Genomic DNA, 11,734 nt, shown 5'->3' on the forward strand with positions numbered 1-11,734 from the left:
ATAAAAACGGAGAACAGATTGGTGGTTGCCAGGATTGGGAAGGTGTGGGTGGGGTACATATGAGTAAAGATAGTTAAAGAGTACAAACTTCCAGTTATAAGATGAATAAATTTTGGGGATGTAATATACACCATTATATTATTGTGACTATAGTTAACAATACTGTATTGTACACTTGCAAGTACTGAGAGTCTTAAAAGTTCTCACTTTACATACCAAAAAATGTAAATATGTGAAGTGATGGTTACACTAACTAAACTTACTGTGGTAATCATTATGTAATATATACGTATTTCAAATCATTATGTTGAATATAGTAAACTTACACAGTGTCATATGTCAATTATATCTTAGTGAAGCTGGGGGAGGGGAGAAGAATCTGAGAAGTCCAGCTTAACACAAGTATCCTTTATATTATAGGCAATTGTGTCATTTTATAATGTAAACTGAACAGTAATACCACAGAATGGGGAAACTCTCTAAAGCTCTCTAGGTATCATTCCTGCACATGCTGTGTGTAATTCCATAGGCTGAGATGCAAACAGATGACAGAGCTGACATTAGTACTCATTTGAAAATTGCTCCATTTTTTCTCCAAAGTATGAATTCTGTATTTGGGATTGGTGGCTGTCATTTTGAGAGTAAAGTGGGCACTGTTATTTCTTGACATTTAGATTACTCCACCTATAACCCACCTTAATAATTTATTCTATTTCACCCTTTGTTCATTAGATTCTCTGTGATTGATGCCTGAATTTGAATACATGATTTTTCCCTGATGAACTGCATTCACATTCTACTCACTTATTCATGACTCCATTCATTTATACATCCATCCACCCATCCAAACATCCAACCATTCAGAGTCCTTGCCATAAGCTTGTCACTGAAGATTCCAAGTATAATACAGAAACCTACTAAAGATTACATTTCTTTTGTAGCAAAAGGGAGAGCCAACATTTTTCCAAGAACTTAAATAAAAGACTGAAAGAAAAAATATTCCAAACTTTTAATAGTGGTTGTCTCAAGTAGTATGTTTATTAATCTTTTCTGTTCTATCCATATGTTCTGACAAAATATAACTAATCTTAAAATCAGTAAATGTAACAAATTAAGATTTTTCTAGTTTGAAAAAAAGGATATTAATTTTTCCAATCAAGTTTTATGATATTAAATAGTATGACGAGATGGAAATCATATGTATATGGGTAAATATGTCTCTAGAGTAGCTAGTGCAATGATCTGGATAACTTGGCTGCTCAAGGTTCAGTACATTTATTAATTATCTAGAAAATCAGGTATGTTTTATCTTCCTCTCATTTTAATAAGTTAATATACATTTATTTTCTTCCTATGGTTTATTATGATCATAAGTCATAAGTATTGCTCTGTTTTCATCTCTAATAAGAATACATGATTCCCTATTTCCAATAGGAACCAATACTTATCAGATAGATCATGTGATCTGATTTGAGGTTCAAAGAATATGCCCTCTTGGAGGTTTTAATTGGCATTGCTTTCCTGGGAAACTGATTGCAGACCTCAGGGGGATAGGTGGAGATGGAAAAGAAAAGCAGATGAAAGAGAATATGAGGCCTCCACCAAGTCCTCTAGTTCTAATTTCAGATTCCACTGAGGAGTAAAGATTAACAGTGCATCTGTGAGTAGGACCATAAAGAGATACTAGAATATTCTCTAGTGCAGAGACCAGAGTCAGAAAGAGCTACCAAGATGATTAAAAACATGCTGATATGTGAAATCACATGTTCTTATTTCTATACCTCCATAGACAAAACTGAGAAGGACTGAGGCTATCATCAGAGGAATCAAAGGGATCAATGGGTATTGTGGTGTAAACTACTCTTTTTTCACCATCTTATTTTTCACCTTCTTTCTGTCTTGTGCCATTTTATTTAACTTATATTAAATAATAAATTATTTAATATTGCTAAGTTAATAAATATTTGGACATTCTTTTTTTGTCCCTCTGCTGGAGAATAATGGAGGTTACTCTTAAATTATTTAACATACTTATTTGGGTCTTCATTTTTCTACATTTGAAGCTATTCAAGATTCCTTTCTTCCTTTTGAAAATGATGCTGATCTTAACACCCTTTAATTTTCCACAAAACAATGTACCCCTCTTGTCACTGCTTCCTAGAATATTCTTCTTCTTTTTTTATTAACACATAATATTTGTTCTGTATTGTTTTTATATCCAAAAGTTAATTACTATTATAAAAATTTCATATAAAATTTCTGTGCTTATATATTTAATTTCTTGTATCTCACTCTCCTCAAGGTGTAACTTTCTTATTACTGAAGAAGATGATTTAATATTCCTTTCAGGAGAGACTATGGCTGAAAAACTCTCCTAGTGGTTGTATGTCTAAAATGTCTCTTACACCTGCCTCCCTCTTTCATGATAATCTAGCTGGATATAAAAGTGTAAGTCATCAGATATTTTCCCTCACTATTTTGAAGAGATTCCATCACCGTTTTTTTGGCATCTCTTGTTAATGATGTGAAGTTGGCTGTCTCATTAATTGACATTCTAGTTAGTCTGTCTAGCTACTCTGTAGTAGCTTTTAAGAATCTCTTTTTCTCTTAACATTCTGCTGTTTTAATACCTAGTATAGGGTAAGTATTTTTATCCCAGCCCCTATTTACAGTGCCCTTCCTTCCTGAGTACTCTGCCTTTGTTCCTGCCACTAGTGTTTCAAATCTTGTTTCTTCAAAATTCTTTCCATTCTCTTCCTTCAGAAACCTTATTAAGCATATATGAAAGGTTCTCAATTATTTCCATAGCTCTCAACTGCTGTTTAATATTTGATTCCATCTCTCCCTGCTATTTTCAAAGTGGATTACTCACAACTCCTTTCCATTTCTCTCATTCTTTACCTGGGTGCAGTCTAAAGTTTGTTTCATTGATTGGAGTTATTTTCAAAATGTATTGATTCCTTTTCTATACAAATACTCCTCTGTCTTATTACCTGATTTCATAATTTCTTGTTTTTTTTTTAATTAAAGAACTACTTTACCACTATACATATGCAAATTTTAATGTTTTTGTTATACAAGGCTATAATATTAGTTTTACATGGGATGTGTAAATATTCCTTTTTTTATTGTAGGCGGTGTTCATCCACAACCATATTAAAGGAACATTGCAGAAAACAGGGAATATGTATTAATATGTGTTTTCCAACACTCTTCTGATAAAATAATTTCATTGCTCATTAACAAGGAGGTAGAAAGGTAAAGGCAAAATCTGAGGTGATATTTGTGATTTATCCCAGATTGAATTACTTGCCCCTTAATTTATCCCAATTTTAAATTCCATTTTCCAAAAAAAAGTTTACTTTACTAAAGCAATAAAATGAGAAGTAGAGTCAGTACAGCTGTAAATAATCATGCACTGTGCTGATATCTGTGAAAAGTATTAAAAATAAGATTCCGGCTACAGGAAGGATCATGTACTTGATCTGAAATCATTCATTCCACAATCTCCACTACATTGATCACTCCCTTGTGACTTTCTTTTTTCTGTAGTAAACACCACATGATTTATATTTTGGTAGGCTCTCAGGTTTAAAGACAAACTCTGGGAGTGTAAGCCTCCATCAGAAGCCATCCTACTGAGACCGAACTGTTTTCATGATGCATTATCCCTCTACCAGGTGCAGCACTATAATATAAATTCAAGGGAAGCATTACAATTGCCATATAAATTTTAAAATACTGGTCAAAGATTTCATTCAGCAGGTTTTTCTATTTAGCCCTGAGATCAGAGTAAAATGCCATATCACTTTAAACTTTTTTTTACAATTCTCATAATTGTCATAATTACAATTGTCATAATTATGTCATATTATGATAATACTGAAGTTATTTTCTATGACAATACTAAAGTTATTTTCTATATTGGTCATATCTGTTAGTTAAACCATAAAGGGTTCAGCTATTGGTTTGGCAAACAAAATAGTTCTATAACTGTAGTATCAAGAAAAGATTTATAGATAAACATTGTAGCTTCTTTCTTTAAAATCGGGTAAAATATTAGACAAATGTTTTTGAAAGATTCTAACTTCCCCCTTAAAAGCATATAGATTCATAATTAATATGTTCATTTAAGCTTTTCTTAAAACTATAATCCAGTAGATCAATCAATTGCTGATCACTCATTCTATATAAAATGATATACAGATTTCTTCAAGTCCAAAGTTAGCAAGGCAAAAACCCTATATTTGCTACTTTTGTCAAGTATATTAAGTATAAATATCCACATAGCTGCTTGGATTAATTGTGCTTTGCCAGTCAATCTGAAAGAGGATTTTTAAATTATCCATCCAACAACAACAAAAAAATTTTTAACATTTACTATGTAGCAGACATTGACTTTGCTCCATTTGGATCTCTGAGATTTCCTTTACAAATTTTGTGCACCCCTTCTCCAACATCTGTGTTTTTGCTTTTAATGGCCTGCCCCTGCTACCTTCTTCATAAAACTTCCTTGGGCTATGAGAGTCACTTTGCTGACTTTCCCTGCAAAGGCAGAGAACCAGAAGGGGCTACAAGTTATGACCCCCAAAGAGCTCATTTCCAATGATTGACTAGTGGAAAGCTAACTCTTGACTTGGGCCGGGAAAAATAGGAGTTGTAAGATTCCAGAGCTCTCACTGAGATCAGGATGAGGTAATTTACCACATCTTCTCATCAGGTGGGAAATCACCTGAAATTACACCCTTGCTGGGCTTCTGCCCCACACTGTTTTGTTTTCCCCACTCTCTTACTTCTGGGAACACTTTCTAATAAAATAATCTGCACACAAGTCCTCACCCTAGTATCTGCTTTGGGGAACCTAACCTAAGGCATACTATGTGTCACACTTGGGGCTGAATGCTAAGGACATGAAGGTGAGCAAATGAGATTCAAAAACAGCCATTTAGAGCTCACAGTCTAATAAAGAAGATGGGACACTGAACCACCATTAAAATACACTGTGAGAAGGGCTCTCTCAGAAGACAATGCTCTAGGAGAAGGAGCACATAATTTTGTAGGGTGGCAGTTGTCAGAGACAGCTTACCAGAGGAAGTAGCATTGAAATTGAAACCTAGAGACAAGGTGGCGCAGTCAATTAGGCATCTGCTTTTGGTTCGAGTCATGATCCCAGGGTCCTGGGATCAAGCCACATGTCAGGCTCTCTGCTGCTCAGTGGGGAGCCTGCTTCTCCCTCTCTCTCTGCCTGCTGCTCCCCCTACTTGTGTGTGCTCTGTGTGAATATTTATCTATAAATAAATAAAATCAGAAAGAAAGAAAGAAAGAAAGAAAGAAAGAAAGAAAGAAAGAAAGAAAAAGAGAAAGAGAGAAACTTAAAGGCTAAAAGATTATCATGCAAAGGGCAGTGTGGAAAGGTGCAAAGGGAATATGAAGTGCAAAGGCCTAGAGTGAACAGAGGGCAGTTAGATCATTAGTGAAGAAATTAATACAGAACCTGTGTGTTACTGCATTGGCCTACAATCCAAGAAAGAGTTACAAGCAGGACTTAATTGAATGAGACCTTTAGAATGGTCATTCTTGCATTAAATAAGCATATTTGTGTACCTCTGTTTCAGTATCAACAAATTAACACCTTTAAAAGTTCCAAATTATGAGGCATCTCTTTGGGCTACAATGCTCCCAGGAAGGTTTAGTCATTTAAGTTAGGCAGAGTGTTAGCAGAGAGAGGAAAAAATCACATTTCAAGTGGTGAGTCTCAGAAAAGCGAATAGTCAGATAACACTTGAAGATGTCAAAGGACAGATCCTAATGAAACTTCATCACCTCTTTATGCTCCCTGACTCATTTAAATAGCTAATCACACTTTTCTCTATACATACTCAGTAATATACAAATTTTTATGCAATCCCTTTTCTTAATTCTCTGACTTCTTTAATAGACTATGAGTTCTTCACAAAGGAAGAGATTCTGATCTTTAATATGCCAAATGATTAGTACATAGCATGTGTTCAAAAATGTTTATTGGGGGCACCTGGATGGTTCAGTTGGTTAAGTATCCAACGGTTGATCTCAGCTCAGGTCTTGATCTCAGGGTTATCAATTGAAGCACCATGTTAGGATCCACACTCAGCATGGAGACTACTTTTAAAAAATGTCTACTGGGTAGAAAAATTAAAGGATAAATGAAAGATTATTTCTTTTAGCTTTTGTTCTTTTCAATATGAGCAGAATTTCCTTTGTCCAAAAATCTTTAATTCACTAGCTTCTCCTTTTCCAGGCCAGAGACATCCAATGGAAATATGAGATGAGCCACATATATGTAACTTAAATTTTCTAGTAATCCATATGAAAAAAAAAGTAAAATGAAACAGGTGTAATTAACTTTGATAACTTATTTCATTTTACTCAATATTTCAAAAATTATAATTTCAACATGTATACAATATTTTAAAATTATTATGAGATACTCTACATTTTTTGCATACTAAGAAACCCAGTGTGTATTTCACATATGCATAATCTCAATTCAGACTAGTCATAGTTCAAATGCTCAATAGCTAGTTTCTACTATGCTGGACAATGCAGTTCTATATACTACCTCAAAATATGAAGTTTAACATTTTCCAATACAAGATTTTCTTTCCAGTACAAAACTTCCCTAAGAAGCAAGAGAGTTTCAGTCACATTATTTAGACCAGAATTTCTCAGGAGTGATACACAGACTAGATAGTTTTGGCTGGATAATTCTCCATCATGGGGGACTTCCCTGTGTGTTGTAGGATGTTCTGCAACATCCTTGGCCTATACTCACTAGATGCCAGTAGCAACTCCCTTCCTTAGCTGTAACATCAAAAATGTCTCCAGACATTGCTAAATGTCCCCTTGGGAGTAAAACTGCCCCCACTGAAAAACCACTGAATTAGATTATCCTTTTGAATTTGGGGAAGCAGGAATTTTGTCATGCAAGCAATCTAGTGGGTCTCATTCTTATTTCCAAAGAATTATCATGCCACAAAGGAAAGCTTCCACCACAAGGGGTTTGTTGTGAAATTTCTACATGCTGAAGTTTTGCTGATCTGCCAAGAGCATCCCCACTTTCCCATCTCTTCCACTGCAGGACACTACATTTGGTTTGACTGGTGTTCAAGGAGTCCACTAGACAGAGCCTTTTCCTAGCTTTTTCTGTCACATTTCATAGGGCAAGTTTTCTTATTTACAAGCAAGAAGAGCTGATTGTGGGCAAATAGAAAAATAATTCGTTGGAATGTTGTCAGGAAAGTTATTAGGAGGATCACACAGTCCACAAGACTGAAAAACCTAACTCACAAAATTGTTAAAAACAAAAGGAGACTCCCTCTCTGTTCAATACTTTATTACAGGAATAGTCTGATCAGGATGCAGTTATTGGGGGTACAATAGCTGCACACTCTTGCTGCCTCTGAAATTTGACCTCAACGCTGTTGTTATGAATATTTTACAATTTTCTTGTGATTTTGCATCATTCTCCAATTGCAATCTCTAATGTTTCACCTGCATTTATTAGCCTTTGCATTTAGATGCAAGAAACCTTTGATCCATCTTCACTCAACTCATGATCCATGGATCATGAAAATGATCATTTTCATTGGAAATGGATTTCATTTTCATGAAATGGATCATTTTCATTGCCTCTATGAGCCTCTCATAAAGGTTTGCACTCCAAGCTGCTATAATTGCTTTCTTTTCAAAATATACTTTGGATATACAAAATTCTAGATGCTTGGAAGCTCCCAAGCAGTGGCAGCTTGATCCTATCTATGGGTAGGAATTCAATTGGTTTCACCAGCGCCACTGACCTTTCTTTCTCTGAGCCTCTCCCTTTCCTTTGCCTCTCGGAGAGTCACCTTTAATGGCCCTTGGAGTGTCCACTGCAAGGATGTCTCTCTTCCTGGGCCTCACTGGCCTGTACCTACTTGCTATGTTGTTCCTTGTGATTATTAAACAAAAACAAAGATCCTGGCTAGGTTGATTCAATGACACTGCAAAGGCTATGGTCCTCTTTTTTGTTTTTTTGTTTTTACTAAGCAAAGAACTTTATTAACCTTATTTCAAATTTAATTCCCAGGCTTCTTCAGCTTAATTAGCTGCAAAGAATGAATTGTGTATAAGCAAAAACTTGAAAAGAGTTGCAGTGTCCAAAGGACTTGGGCTTAAAAATATTAGAGATCTAGATTTTATCAGATCTATGAACAAAATTTTAAAAAGCAGTCATATATAAAATAGCAGTTCCCAATAACTTCTTCAAGTTTTATCTTCTTCAGAAGTTGACTCAATTCAGTTTGCTTCATTCTTGGAAGCCTCATCAAAATTCTCCACAAGATCTGGAACTTCATCATCCTCCTTCTTTCCGGTAACAAACGATGCTTTTCCATCCACCGACTGTGTGGACAGAGCTTCAGCCAATCTTCTTAAACTAGTCAGGCTGTCTGCACCAAGTTGGTCTAAGCTACTGGGTAGCATTTCTGTCAGCTGCTTAGTCTCAGCATGGCCTGGAAGGCTGAAAGTGCTGCCAGAGTTGTCTGAACTTTAGGGTTGTCAAGTGGATTCCTTGGTTTGTGAATATATTCACTTCTTTAACATCAGAGATATTGTTTACCCCTAACTTCTTTAAAGAGAACTGAAGTTTTTTTATCATCTGCTGTGGCCATTTTATGGGCTACAAACAGTTCCTTTCCCACCAATGCCCACTTGTGCTTATCATTTGGTGAGCTTCTCCTGGTTCATGATTGTTTCTTTCATCTTGTTGGAGCAGAAATGGAACCATGTGGGGAATTAGGGTTGATGGTCAGTGGGTCTTGGGCAGACCAGCTCAGATTAGGTGCATACACATGGGGATGTAAGATGGCAACTCTGGTCCTGTTTTTCATTCACCTATTTACTCACTCAACAAATATTTGTTGAATGTTTACCATGTACTAAGCTCATTGCTAAACACCAAATAAAAGTAACCCATATTAGCCCTTGTGTAGCTTATAGACTAGCAGGAGGGACAGATATTAATCAGATAATCACAGAAAGAAATATTAAATCACAACCAGGACAAATATATGAAGGAAAGGTGGATTTCCCATATGGTTGAAATCCCATATTTGAAAAAAAAATAAAAATAAAAATAAAAAAAGAAATCCCATATTTGGAAGGCTATGTAATGTTATAATAGAAAGCCCATGAGGGTTTCCCAAAGGGAGTGACACCAGAGAACTGAGGGACAAGCAGAAGTGAAGTAGTTGAAAATGATAAGAAGGAGCATTCCATGAAAAATAAAGAGTAAGAAAAAAATGTGAAAAATTCAAGAGAATAAAAAGGGCCAGCGAGGTTGAAGCATGAAAGAGCAAGAGAGAGCATGTATATTTACCTACCGAATCTCCAGCTTTGCTCAATCAAATATAGGCAAAGCAGAAATTTTAATTAAAAAAAGTATTCCAGACAAAAAAATAAACTCAAAATGGATTAAGGACTTAAATGTGAGTCCTAAAACCATAAAAATGCTAAAAAGAGAGCACAGGCAGTAATGTCTCTGACATCAGTCATAACAACATTTTTCTAGATATGTCTCCTGAGGCAAGGGAAACAAAAGCAAAATAAACTATTGGGACTACATCAAAATAAAGAGCTTCTGCACAGTGAAGGAAACAATCAACAGAAGTAAAAAGGAACTTACGAAATGAGAGAAGATATTTGAAAATGACACATCTGATTAAAGGGTTAGTATCCAAAATCTATAAAGAACTTATAAAACTCAACACCCCCAAAATGAATAATCTAATTAAAAATGGGCAGAAGACATGAATAGACATTTTTTCAAAAAAGACATACAGATGGCCAACATAAAAAGATGCTCAACATCACTTATCATCATCAATTTTGCAAATCAAAACTACAAAGAGGGCACCCGTGGTGGCCCAGCTGTTTAGCACTGCCTTCAGCCCAGGGCATGATCCTAGAGACCCGGAATCGAACCCCACGTCAAACTCCCTGCATGGAGCCTGCTTCTCCCTCAGCCTGTGTCTCTGCCTCTCTCACTCTCTCTCTCTCTATCTCTGTGTGTGTCTCTCTCATGAATAAACAAATAAAATCTTAAGAAAAAACACTACAATGAGTTACCACCTCACATCTATCAGAATGGCAAAAATCAAAATACAAAAATAATGGATGAGGCAAGGGTGTGAAGAAAGGGGAACCCTCTTGCACTGTTAGTGGGAATGCAAACTGGAGCTGTCACTCTGGAAAACAGTATGGAATTCCCTCATAAAGTTAAAAATAGAACTACCCTAGGATCTAGCAATTGTACTACTAGGTATTTATACAAAGAATATAATATTAATTCAAAGGGATACACACACCCCAATGTTTATAGCAGCATTATCTATAATAACCAAATTATGGAAGTAGCCCAGGTGTCCACTAACTCACGAATGGGGATATATATATATATATATATATATATATATATATATTCCTCAGCCATAAAAAAGAATGAAATCTTGCTATTTGCAACAACATAGAAGGAGCTAGAGAGTATAATACGATGCAGAGTAAGTCAGAGAAAGACAAATACCACATGATTTCATTCGTATGAGGAATTTAAGAAACAAAACAAACGAGCAAAGGGAAAAAAGAGAGAATGAAATCAAGAAACAGACACTTAACTTTTGAGAAAAAACTGATGGTTATCAGAGGGGAGGTAGGGGGTAGGTAAATAGGTAAAGGGGATTAAGGAGTACACTTGTGATGAGCACAGGATGTTGTATGGAAGCTGAATCACTATATCATACACCTGAAACTAACATTACACTATATGTTAACTAATTGAATTTGAATTAAAATATTAAAAATTAAGAGTGAAGACAAAAAGTTTAGTTTGTACCATATAAAACAATATATATGTGATGGGGGAAAACAGATATATCCATCTCTGTTTATTGCAGCATTATTTACAATGGCCAAATTATGGAATCAGCCCAAGTGTCCATCAATAGATAAATGGATAAAGAAGATGTGGTATAACCTTTTTTAAAAAAAGTTGGAGGAAGATAAAAAGCTTCTGCACAGCAAAAGAAACAGTCAACAAAACTAAAAGACAACCTACAGAATGGGAGAAGATATTTGAAAATATATCAGATAAAGGGCTAGTATCCAAGATCTATAAAGAACTTATTAAACTCAACAGCAAAGAAACAAACAATCCAGTCATGAAATGGGCAAAAGACATGAACAGAAATCTCACCGAAGAAGACATACACAAAGCCAACAAGCACAGGAGAAAATGCTCCACATCACTTGCCATCAGGGAAATACAAATCAAAACCACAATGAGATACCACCTCACACCTGTGAAAATGGGGAAAATTAACAAGGCAGGAAACAACAAATGTTGGAGAGGATGCGGTGAAAAGGGAACCCTCTTGCACTGTTGGTGGGAATGTGAACTGGTACAGCCACTCTGGAAACTGTGTGGAGGTTCCTCAAAGAGTTAAAATAGAGCTGAGACCCAGCAATTGCACTGCTGGGGATTTACCCCAAAGATACAGATGCAGTGAAACGGCAGGACATCTGCACCCCAATGTTTATAGCAGCAATGTCCACAACAGCCAAACTGGGGGAGGAGCCTCAGTGTCCATCAAAAGATGACTGGATAAAGAAGATGTGGTTTATGTATACAACAGAATATTACTCAGCCATCAGGACGAATACC

The 11,734-nt window shown here is 35.7% G+C and overlaps 1 pseudogene; it reads right to left on the bottom strand.

Moving 5' to 3' along the window:
• Positions 1–8,257: 8,257 nt before the first annotated feature.
• Positions 8,258–8,778, bottom strand: LOC144294342 (transcription factor BTF3 pseudogene; annotated as a pseudogene).
• Positions 8,779–11,734: the final 2,956 nt, after the last annotated feature.

This window comes from Canis aureus, chromosome 22 (genome assembly GCF_053574225.1).
Source record: "Canis aureus isolate CA01 chromosome 22, VMU_Caureus_v.1.0, whole genome shotgun sequence".
NCBI classification, from domain to species: domain Eukaryota; kingdom Metazoa; phylum Chordata; class Mammalia; order Carnivora; family Canidae; genus Canis; species Canis aureus.